The sequence below is a fragment of the Lycium ferocissimum genome, chromosome 11, assembly GCF_029784015.1.
Source record: "Lycium ferocissimum isolate CSIRO_LF1 chromosome 11, AGI_CSIRO_Lferr_CH_V1, whole genome shotgun sequence".
NCBI classification, from domain to species: Eukaryota; Viridiplantae; Streptophyta; class Magnoliopsida; order Solanales; family Solanaceae; genus Lycium; species Lycium ferocissimum.
Genome location: NC_081352.1, coordinates 41208093 through 41218486, shown reverse-complemented (window position 1 = coordinate 41218486; position 10394 = coordinate 41208093). Strand labels below are relative to the sequence as shown.

General features: G+C 37.5%; 1 pseudogene; it reads right to left on the bottom strand.

Annotated features, from left to right (window-relative positions):
* Positions 1-10394, bottom strand: part of LOC132038351 (F-box protein At3g07870-like) — a 58640-nt pseudogene that overhangs the window by 8308 nt on the left and 39938 nt on the right.

Genomic DNA, 10394 nt, shown 5'->3' with positions numbered 1-10394 from the left:
ATCTCCCCTAAACAAGACTCCTTTAGAGACTAGATGCTACTATGCTGTGTTTGAGAAGAAAAGATCTTCTATTATAAAAGTCCAAAACTTCTCCTCCAAGAAAGAATTATTCAAATATGGAAGAGATCTTTTCCATTAAGGAAACCTTTTCCATCAAGAAAACCTTTTTGAAATAAAACACAGTTATGGTAGAATCCAAATGAGGTAAAAAATTCAGGGCAAACCCTAACAAATCGCCCCTTGGCTTGAATTTTCTGGCAAAATAATCTTGATTCTCCATCTTCATATAATCATCATCATTGTTGCTTGCCATGGTTTAAAAATAAGGTTAAAATATTAGGGTTAAAATTGGTTTAAATATATTTTGCTTTATTTTTAAAGATGTATCAGCAAGGATGTTAAAAATATCGTTGAAATTCATCTCCTCGTGTAGTACTCCGGACAAAATCTTCATTATCGTTGAGTTGGTTGCAACTTGGAACTGATCCACCTTGAACTTGTCTTCCACCTCGTCGAACTTGGCTAAACCATTGGCTCGGATACCACTTGTTGGGATCGAAATAATCAGAGCGTCATGCGCAAGCTTACAATTGCAAACCTTGAAAGACAATAAATCAAATGAGAAAGAAAAATATACTAAAGACGCATAATACTTTAATATTATTTGGTCAATTGACCTACATATAAAAAACTAATATAAAAGAAAGCATAAAAACTATTGAGAGAAAAAATCTCCCCCTAAACAAGACTCCTTTAGAGACTGCATTGTGGATGTTACTATGTTGTGTTTGAGAAGAAAAGATCGTCTATTTATAAAAGTCCAAAACCTCTCCTCCAAGAAAAGATTATTCAAATATGGAAGAGATCTTTTCCATTAAGGAAACCTTTTTCCATCAAGAAAACCTTTTTGAAATAAAACACAATTATGGTATAATTCAAATAAGATAGAAAATTCATGGCAAACCCTAACACTTTTGTGGTGGTTGGGAAATGTAAAAAGTGATTTTAAGCACTTACTATTAGGTAAAAAATGTACAAAAATAAACTAAAAGCTAAAAATTGATATCCCCAACTTGTGCTTTTAGCTTTTAACTTTTAACTTTTAGCTTATAAGTTACTTAAAAAAAAATCAACCCAAACACCCTCGAACTTCAAAGAGTGTAGAGGTTTCATTTTATTCTATTCTATCTTGCTATTTCCCTTGCAAATATTTTTTCCATGACTACATAAAGTGGGAGAAATCAGAAATGATAAAGAAAATATTAAAGTAGAACTAGCTTATGGTTTTCACATTGTTCAAAGTAACGAAAACTTAATTTGACAACACTAAGACAAAAAATTACTACAATTCCGATCAAGGGTGGAGGTAACATTCGGGATACTATATGTATAGATATAATAATATATACATTATTCTATATACATATTATGCATTTGCTGGTCGGGTGCCTACTTAATTAGGCGTTGGAGGTTCTCTAGCACCATTACAAGTAATTTTAATGCGTCGCCGGACTTGGGGCAAACAGCATTATTACCTGGACTTGAAAATGATTTGAAATGAGCAATTTTACACATCCCTTAAGAAATAATAAATGAAGTATATAATTTACCACGATATTCATATTAATTGATGCATATATTTAATGGACTTGAAAATGATTTGAAATGAGCAATTAATACTATGGATAAAACAAGAATTGTCTTCTCTTAATATGCTAAAAGTGAAAATATATTTTTAGTATAATGGACAAGTAAAAGTGAACGGAGAATCATTATAAAATGAAAACTTTTGCATAGTTTTGATTTGCAATGAATATGGTTGGATTAGCAAGTATATTGACACGGCCTAACTTAGCAAGGCCTAACCCAGGAAATTGAACTGGTTGCATAGCGCAGTAAAATTATGCGTTATGCAATTTGTTTTTTTGTTATTTTTTTTTATTTATTTTTTTTAAGAAAAATCGGTAACGAATTTTAACGTGAGACGTTAACTCACTTTTATATAACGCAGAAAAAAGATGCGTTAAAGGTACTTTGGTATCTCTTTTTTTTTATTGGAGTATTTTGATTCAATTGGGTTTTTATTGGGTCATTTAGGTTCCGGACTGGACCTAGGTTAGGCGTAGGGGTTCATCCGAATCCCATTCGATAAAAAATTACACTATATATACGAAGTTAAAATTAATATATATATATATATATATATATATAGTAGATGTCAAACCCTCTTCGCTTCTTTGTGTGTTTACTTTTTTTTTTAAACTCCCTTAAAAACAAGGGGGTTACACTAGGTATCAACTCTTAGCCATTTCTATTTGCCTTGGTGATGGATGGACTGACGCGGCAAATTAAAGGTGAGGTGCCATGGTGTATGTTATTCGCAGATGACATTGTTTTGATTGACGAGAACCAGAGCGGAGTTAATACTGAGTTTGAGGTTTGGAGACAGACTTTGGAGTCTAAAGGATTCAGGTTGAGTAGGACCAAGACATAATAATTAGAGTGCAAGTTCAATAACGTGACACAGGCAGCTAGAGTAGAAGTGAGGCTTGGAACCCAGGTCATTCAACAGAAAAAGAGTTTTAAGTATCTTGGGTCTATTATCCAAGATAATGGAGATATCGACGATGATGTCACACATCGTATTGGAGCAGGGTGGATGAAATGGAGACTCGCATCCGGAGTCTTGTGCGATAAGAAGGTACCACCGAAACTTAAAGGTAAGTTATACAAAGTGGTGGTTAGACCTACTATGATGTACGGGGAAAGGTGTCGACCAAGAACTCTCACGTCCGAAGATGAAAGTTGCGGGAAATGAAGATGTCGCGATAAATGTGTGTGGGCATACTAGAGCGACAGATAAGGAATGAAGATATCCGGACAAGGTGGGAGTGGCTTCGATGAAGGATAAGATGCGAGAATCGAGGTCGAGATGGTTCGGACGTACGTACGGCGAGATGTACCGACGCTCCGGTGCGAGGTGTGAGGGTTGGCTATGGACGGTTTCAGGCGAGGTAGAGGTAGGCCGAAGAAGTAATGAGGAGAGGTGATTCGACACGATATGACGCTTGTCCAGCTTACCGAGGACATGACTTTAGATAGGAGATTATGAAGGGCACGAATTAAGATAGAAGGCTAATAAGTAGTTGAGTGTTGTCTTGTTTGTCATTTCATACTAATAGTTGTAGCAATATCCTTGTAGTTCCTTGTCTTTCGATTCCTGATACTATTTGTTGTTGCTTGTACTTCGATTATCAAATTGTTCTAATTTCTATAGTAGTTCACCATGCCTTTTATACTTCTTTAAATTGCTTGTTCTTGTCGCTAGTACTACTTCGAGCGTTTTACTATGTTATTTATCATATTATCTTCGCTATTCTTATTATTATTGTTTATTATTCATGATTCTTTTTCATCTCTCTTTCGAGCCGGTCTATCGGAGCGCCTCTCTACTACTCAAAAGGTTGAGGTAAGTCTGGCGGTACACCTACTCTCCCTGCCCCACCCACGTGCGGGATTATACTGGGCGTGTTGTTGTTGTTAATAGAAATTCTGGCTCCGCCGCTGATTGGCACTTATGTCCCTATTTTGCGTTGGTATTTAAGTTTTGTGCAACAACAATAATAACAACAACAACATACCCAACATTAATAACAACAACAACAAACCCAATAAAATCTCACAAAGTGAGTCTGAGGAGGGTAGAGTGGACACATGCCTTATCCTACCTTGAAAGATAGGGAGATTGTTTCCAGAAAATCCTCGGCACAAGGACAAGCAAGTCAAAGCAATATAAAAAGTCATGACAAAATACAATAAAAGCATAATAAAGCAATCTAGAAAAAAAAGCTGTAACTACCACAAATTAATACGATAGTCGAAGTACAAGTAGGAACAAATAGTAGCGGAAATCGAAAGATAAGAAACTATAAGAATAATACTATGAGTACTAGCATGAACGGGTCAGTAGGACAACAATCAACTACCTAGTAACCTTTTACCCTTATCCGTGTCCTCCATAACCTCCTACTTAAGGTCATTTCTCGCAGGCCGGACCTACGTCATGTCCAGCCTTATCACCTCTCCTCGACTTTTGTCTTTCGTGAGAAATAATTTTTTCACAAATATTTTTAATATTTTCGAATTATAATGTCACACAAGTTACGTTGTGCGCCCTAAAAGAACTTACGTCGCTCGGTATAAATTTGTTTGCTAAAGGCATAAATTAAAGACCAATCCATTCGAAGAGAAAAAATTGAAGACCACCCATTTGAAGGACAAACCGTGCAATTTCTTCAAAAGAAACAGTTTATTTTTAAGATCATGCTTTTAAAACAAATTTTTGTACTACAAAATATGTCTAAACACTGCTAAAGTACATTCTCAGACGGAAAAAACGATATCTCTATTGTCTATACTTTGGTCTCTTTGTACACATGACAAATTACACGAGTCCGCGACTTTTGTGATTTAAAAAAAAAAAAAAAAGTTGAACCAAAATAGCACAAAAAAAATAATAATACAAAACTAAATTTCACGCACGAAATTCGTGCATGAAAGAGGGCAATAAAAGTCGGCTCCTCCTTCCCCACCATGGTCCCCCAGCTTTCAAAAAAAAAAAAAAAAAAAAAAAAAAAAAGACCCGCCATTAAAGGGCGATTTCAGTGGTCCCCAACCCCCAAAAACGTCATTTTCATGTTTTTTCAACCCGAAACAATATTCTTTGTGATATCTGTCAGCAGTGCTCACGCTTCTAATAATGGACATTTCGGAATGTAGCCGGTTGCAGCTCATTTTAAAACTCAAAAAAAAGCTTTCAATCTGCGTGATTTCACTTACGAATTTTTTATTAAATTGTTAAATATATTATTACCCTAAGCATGATCATTGTGTAATTGTTATGATTTCAAAAAAAAAAAAAAAAACTTTTTGCGCATTTTTTTATGCTTTTTTTGGGCCGTTTGTTTTTTTTTTTTTAAAATTTTTTTTTTTATTTGTTTATTTGTTGTTAATTAGTTAATTATTTATTTAGTATTTGTTAATTGTTAGATTAGCGACTTAAGTATTTGTTAATTGTTAGATTAGCTATTTCAATTGTTAGACTAGCTAATTATTTATTTAGTTTTTGTTAAGCCAATTGTTTATTTGTTAATACTTTGTTAATTGTTTGATTAGTTAGTTAATTGTTTATTTATTAAATATATGATAATAATTTGTTAATTGTTTGATTAGTTAGTTAGTTGTTTATTTATTAAATATATGATAATAATTTGTTAATTGTTTGATTAGTTAGTTAATTGGTTATTTATTAATTGTTTATGCTAATTGTTTGCTATTAATTGTTAATTATTTGACTTATTAATTATTAATCTTTATATTTTAGGATTGAAAACCCTTAGTTTAGGATTGATAACCCGTAGTTTAGGATTGAAAACCCGTAGTTTAGGATTGAAAACCCTTAATATAATTTTCGATAAAAGATTACATAACTAATATTACTTGTTAATGATTGATTTAAAACGCGTAAACAGACGGATCACCACCCTCTTGATCCGGGCCCTTGACCGAGAGGTACTATATCTTCACCGAGCATGTCGCAAAGATACACGGACATCCGACCTGCGCTCGAGGCTCAGTCCGTACCCTGCTGGGGACTCAACACGGGAGATCTTAGTCGCCGCCCCCCATATCCTCGCGTTCGGGATATACCACGTTCTGGCGATATTCACGGCTGCATCGAAGCTTGGTCGTGCACAACACGACAGGTCGCTATTGACAGCCTTTGATTTGGCGACCGGAGACGCACACATTTCATCTCCGCACCGCGAGGCTACCATTACCCTCCGTGACGCAGGTCATTTAAGGGCTGTGTCGATGGACGCCTATCATTGTATATCGGTGAGCCCCCGTGTGCCGCCGCCTTACGGGATTTAGGTCGACTAGGCTTCACCGATTTTGCGTCCCGGCCGATGATTTTCGCGCAGTCGGCTTTTGTTGTCGCCCCTTATGCTCACCGCGCCCTTATGCATACGCATCCGATCGGAGAGGACACGCCTCAGCCGATGTCGACCGACGCGCGCGTCTATACCTACTCATCATATTCGGGGTCATTCGTTCCCGAACACTTCGGGTTCGCATACGAGCTTCGAGGTATCTTTCGGTATATTAACGATCTCGCCGAGTTAGGATGTTATAGCTGGGCGCCGCCGTGCCGGGCTACATGTATCGAGGATTCTACCGATGTTCCACGGGCACGGCGGGAGGTTCTCGCATTTTGCTCGCTCCTTCAGGTAATTTATTTAAGTGTGTGTAATTAAACACAAAATATATTTATTTAAAACGACGACTGATAAAACATTTTTTTAATGACTATATCAGATATGGGTGTGGACTAGGTTGAGACCTTTTTAGCCCACACCAGCTCACCCTCCCGCTGATTATTTTGCTGTGCCGATGCCATACGCGCAGAGATGGTCGCGAGGCGTACCCCGACGTGCGGAGACGCACCATAGCCTTCTCCCGTTTAGGGATCAGCTAGACCGCATGACGACGCAGACGGTATGTTCATATTTTGGATGCACACGCTAGACCACATAGCTACTATTTTAGTCTTTTAATGTTAATTAGTTCAATTCTTTTTACTGTGCTTTTTATATGGACGCCGTACGATCATATTTCGATTTAGCCGGCATTTTGTAGGGCTGGTTAGCACACGTGAATGTCGCGGTGTCCATTGATACATATGGATAGGGGTAGGCGTTCGATTTTTCGGTTCGGTTTTATCAAACTTCGGTTGGCTATTTCGGCTTCGATTTTTTTGGACATTCCGAATACCGAACCAAACTAGTTCGGTTCGGGGCTTTTTCTATTTCGATTTTTTTTTGAAGTTCTGTTCGGTTTTTCAATTCGTTTTTTTTGATATGATATTAGAAGCGATTCCATTAACACTAATTTATATTCTCAAAAGCAACAAAACATAAAACTAACAAATTAAAATCAAAATCAAACAAACAGATACACAAGAACAAAAAACGATAACCATAATATGTAGATTACTAGTGTTATATACATACAAGAAGAATAATTAAGAAAACACATAAATGACATACATCAATCCTAAAGACACATCCTAGTCACCTTTGTTTGTTAGCTTATATTTGATTTTCTCAACTGAAGTGGAAAATTAGGGATACAAAAGCAAAAGAGAACTTATTACAATTGGTTTTTTTTTGGGCTTAAACTATGGGTCCGGACTATTTTAATTTTTTTGGGTAATGTATAAATTTCGGTTCTTCTGCCTTGCCTTCATCAAAGTTCGATTCGGCTATTTCGGTTTCGATTTTTTGAAGGTGAACACCGTGAACACCAAACACCGAACAAAACTAGTTCGGTTCGGTTCTTTCGATTTCGGTTTCTTGAAGTTTGGTTCGGTTCGGTCCAATTTTTTCGATTTTCGATATTTATGCCCAGCCTTACATATGGATATCGTTGAGTATCACGCGCCCGACCGCGTGTTACGGCGCTTGGTATGTACAATATACCCGCTGCCACGGATTGAGAGCACGACCACTGTGGCCGGACGAGCCGCGCGGCAAGGCCGACGACGTATGGCGGCTCCATACGCAGCAGACAGGTCCGCAGTCGGGACGTGAGGATGACGAGCCTAACAGTAGCCTGGACATGACACTCCGATCTATGTACACGGAGTGGCACACGCGCATCACTCGCATTATTATTGGCAACCCCACTAGGCGTCATCCGTACGGCCTAGGATGTAGCAAGCAGAGCGTATCGTGCGCCGTAAGTTTTATTAGTCTTAAACTTAATCCATCGTCTTATGTACTACTTTACAAATTTATTCAATTGTTAATATTTGTAAACATATGTGTGTGCACGGACCGGCTCGCACGACGCGGGCTATGAGAGCACCGCCGTTCGGAGGCTCCCGAGACAAACAGAGTATGCAACACGGATGATTGAGCTTGGCCGGGAGACCGGGTACGCGACGTGCACATGACTTCGAGCATCTCGGCCGAGTGTGTTCCCGCCCCACCTCGGCCGCCCCACCCTGGCAGCAGCGGTCGTGGTCGCCGCAGCCGGCGTCTTGCCGCAGAGGGGGGCCGCGCAGGGCGGATGAGTCTGCCGCCCGTGAGATCCCGCCGAGTTCTTACCGGTCACGACTACGTATATCCCATCGACTTCTTTTTCCCCGCCGTCAACTTGCATACCTCTCGTATACGCCGACCCTTTTTCGCATTACGTGCCCCGGCCTTTATTTCCACATCTACCGCGCCGCGATCCACAAAGAGCGGCCTAAGCCAGGATCTATGGTGGACTAGATTGACTTCGACGCCATGTTTGAGGACTTCGTGTTTGATACGGCACCATCTGCAGCTCCGACACCATCTGCATCTCCTGCTCCGCGAGCCGCTCAGGAGCCCTCTCACCAGGCATCTGGAGGCCGTCGACACACAGGTTTGATTTTTAGAATAAAATAATTTATTAGCTATTTTTTTATGTGTTATTTCATGTTTAGTTTAAAAAATAAATCTAAACTAAATTGTTTCTATGTTATTTCAAAGTTCATTCTTCGCGCCCTCGCGGACCCATATCCGGCTGGGCCAACATAAACTCCGTGGCCCACTCTCAGAGACCGTTGAGAAGCCAACTAAGAGCTCCCTCTCACCAGGCATCTCAGAGGCCGTCGACACACAAAGTTTGATTTTTACAATAAAATAAAATAATTTATTAATTAATTGTTTATTTCATGTTTAGTTTAGAATAAATCTAAACTAAATTGTTTATATGTTATTTCGTGTTCATTCTTCTCGCGCCCCGTGGACTGCCCCGATGAGATTGATGAGACTCCTGATGCTTTTGTCCCACTCCCACCGCCCATCGTCATTTCCCATAAGAAGCATGCGAACCGGGGGTCCCAAGCGAGTGGAAGGAGGGAAGCAAGGATGACTGCGTTGCCACAGAGCATGTACGTATTGGGAGTGGGACATGGGACACGCGAGGTGTCGGGGTCTGGCCTTAGGCCAGCCGTACCCCAAAGGCTCCCACATACGGGACCCGAAATTGTGTATTTCGTAAATAAACGTACATTTTATGTTAATATTATATATATTTTTGGTCATTATTTTCTTAATGATAATTAGTTATCTTAATCTTTATTGTCGATTAATAATAACTCGTGCGACGTTTTAAATTAATCAAAACCCTATAAAATATGGTACTTAAACCTAAAGATAACAAGTGTCCAATAAAGAAAAACTTACTGGGCACTTTTAGAACCCCTAAAAACGACGATCCAAACGTTTAGGTATCATGTAACGAGCCACATTATTGTATGCAAAAAAAGATATTATGTTCGTATAAAATATTGATATTCCGCTTTTTAAAATAAAAATCTTCAAAGCAAAAAAAAGTTAATTTTAAAAAAATTAAAAAAAAGAGGGGCATCTTTTTTTTCAAAACTTTTTTTTTTAGAAAAACTTTAAAAAAAAGGGCCCAAAAGAAAAAGGGGGGATTTTTTTGTTCAAACTTATTTTTATTTTTGGCTTTTTTCTAATTTTTTTTTTTTAACCCCAAAAAATTTTTTATCCAAATTAAATTTAAAGCCCCAGGCGTCGCTTTGATAACCACCATCGTTTTAATTTATTGTCTGTAATATTTGGGGAAAAAATTTTTAGTTTTTTCAAACACCCTTTTTGCCTTCCTAAAAATTTTTTTTTTTTTTGGGGCGGGGGGGGGGGGGGGGGTGGGGGGGGGCGGGGGGGGGGATCCAAAAGCAAGCATTAATACATTACTTAAGGGTTCCTTCAAATGTTGAAACTTAAAATTTGCGAAAAATTATTGCTAATAAACTATTATATTCAACATTTGTTAAATAATTTTTCTAGAAATCTTTAAAAAAAAAAAAATAGAAAAAGGATTCAAAAACTATTTCTTCGGACCAAACTCTAGAATTATTGGAATCTCGAACACTACTCCATATTTTTCATTTTTTTGGGGAAAAGTAAAATTTTAAAAATAGAAATCTTTTTTACTGAAAAAATTAAATAATTTTATGTTGGACAATTTTATAAATAAACAAATTTTTTGAATAAAAGTGTTAAAATTAGTAATAAGCATTTGTTGTGTTTGGCAAAAAAAAAAAATGTTAATAGTATCTAGTGGTAAAATGACTAAAATATCCGTAATTTTTTAAAGAAATTTTTAAAAAATTAAAATAACTTTTTAAAGGGGAAGGGGAACGCTATAATAAGAAAGTTAGGTATTTTGAGAATTAGAAAAAATATTATTAAGGATGAAATAAAAAAAAATTAATCAAACTAAATGTGCTAAAAATGATAAGCTGAATTATGTTTGTCCTACACAAAAAAAAAAAT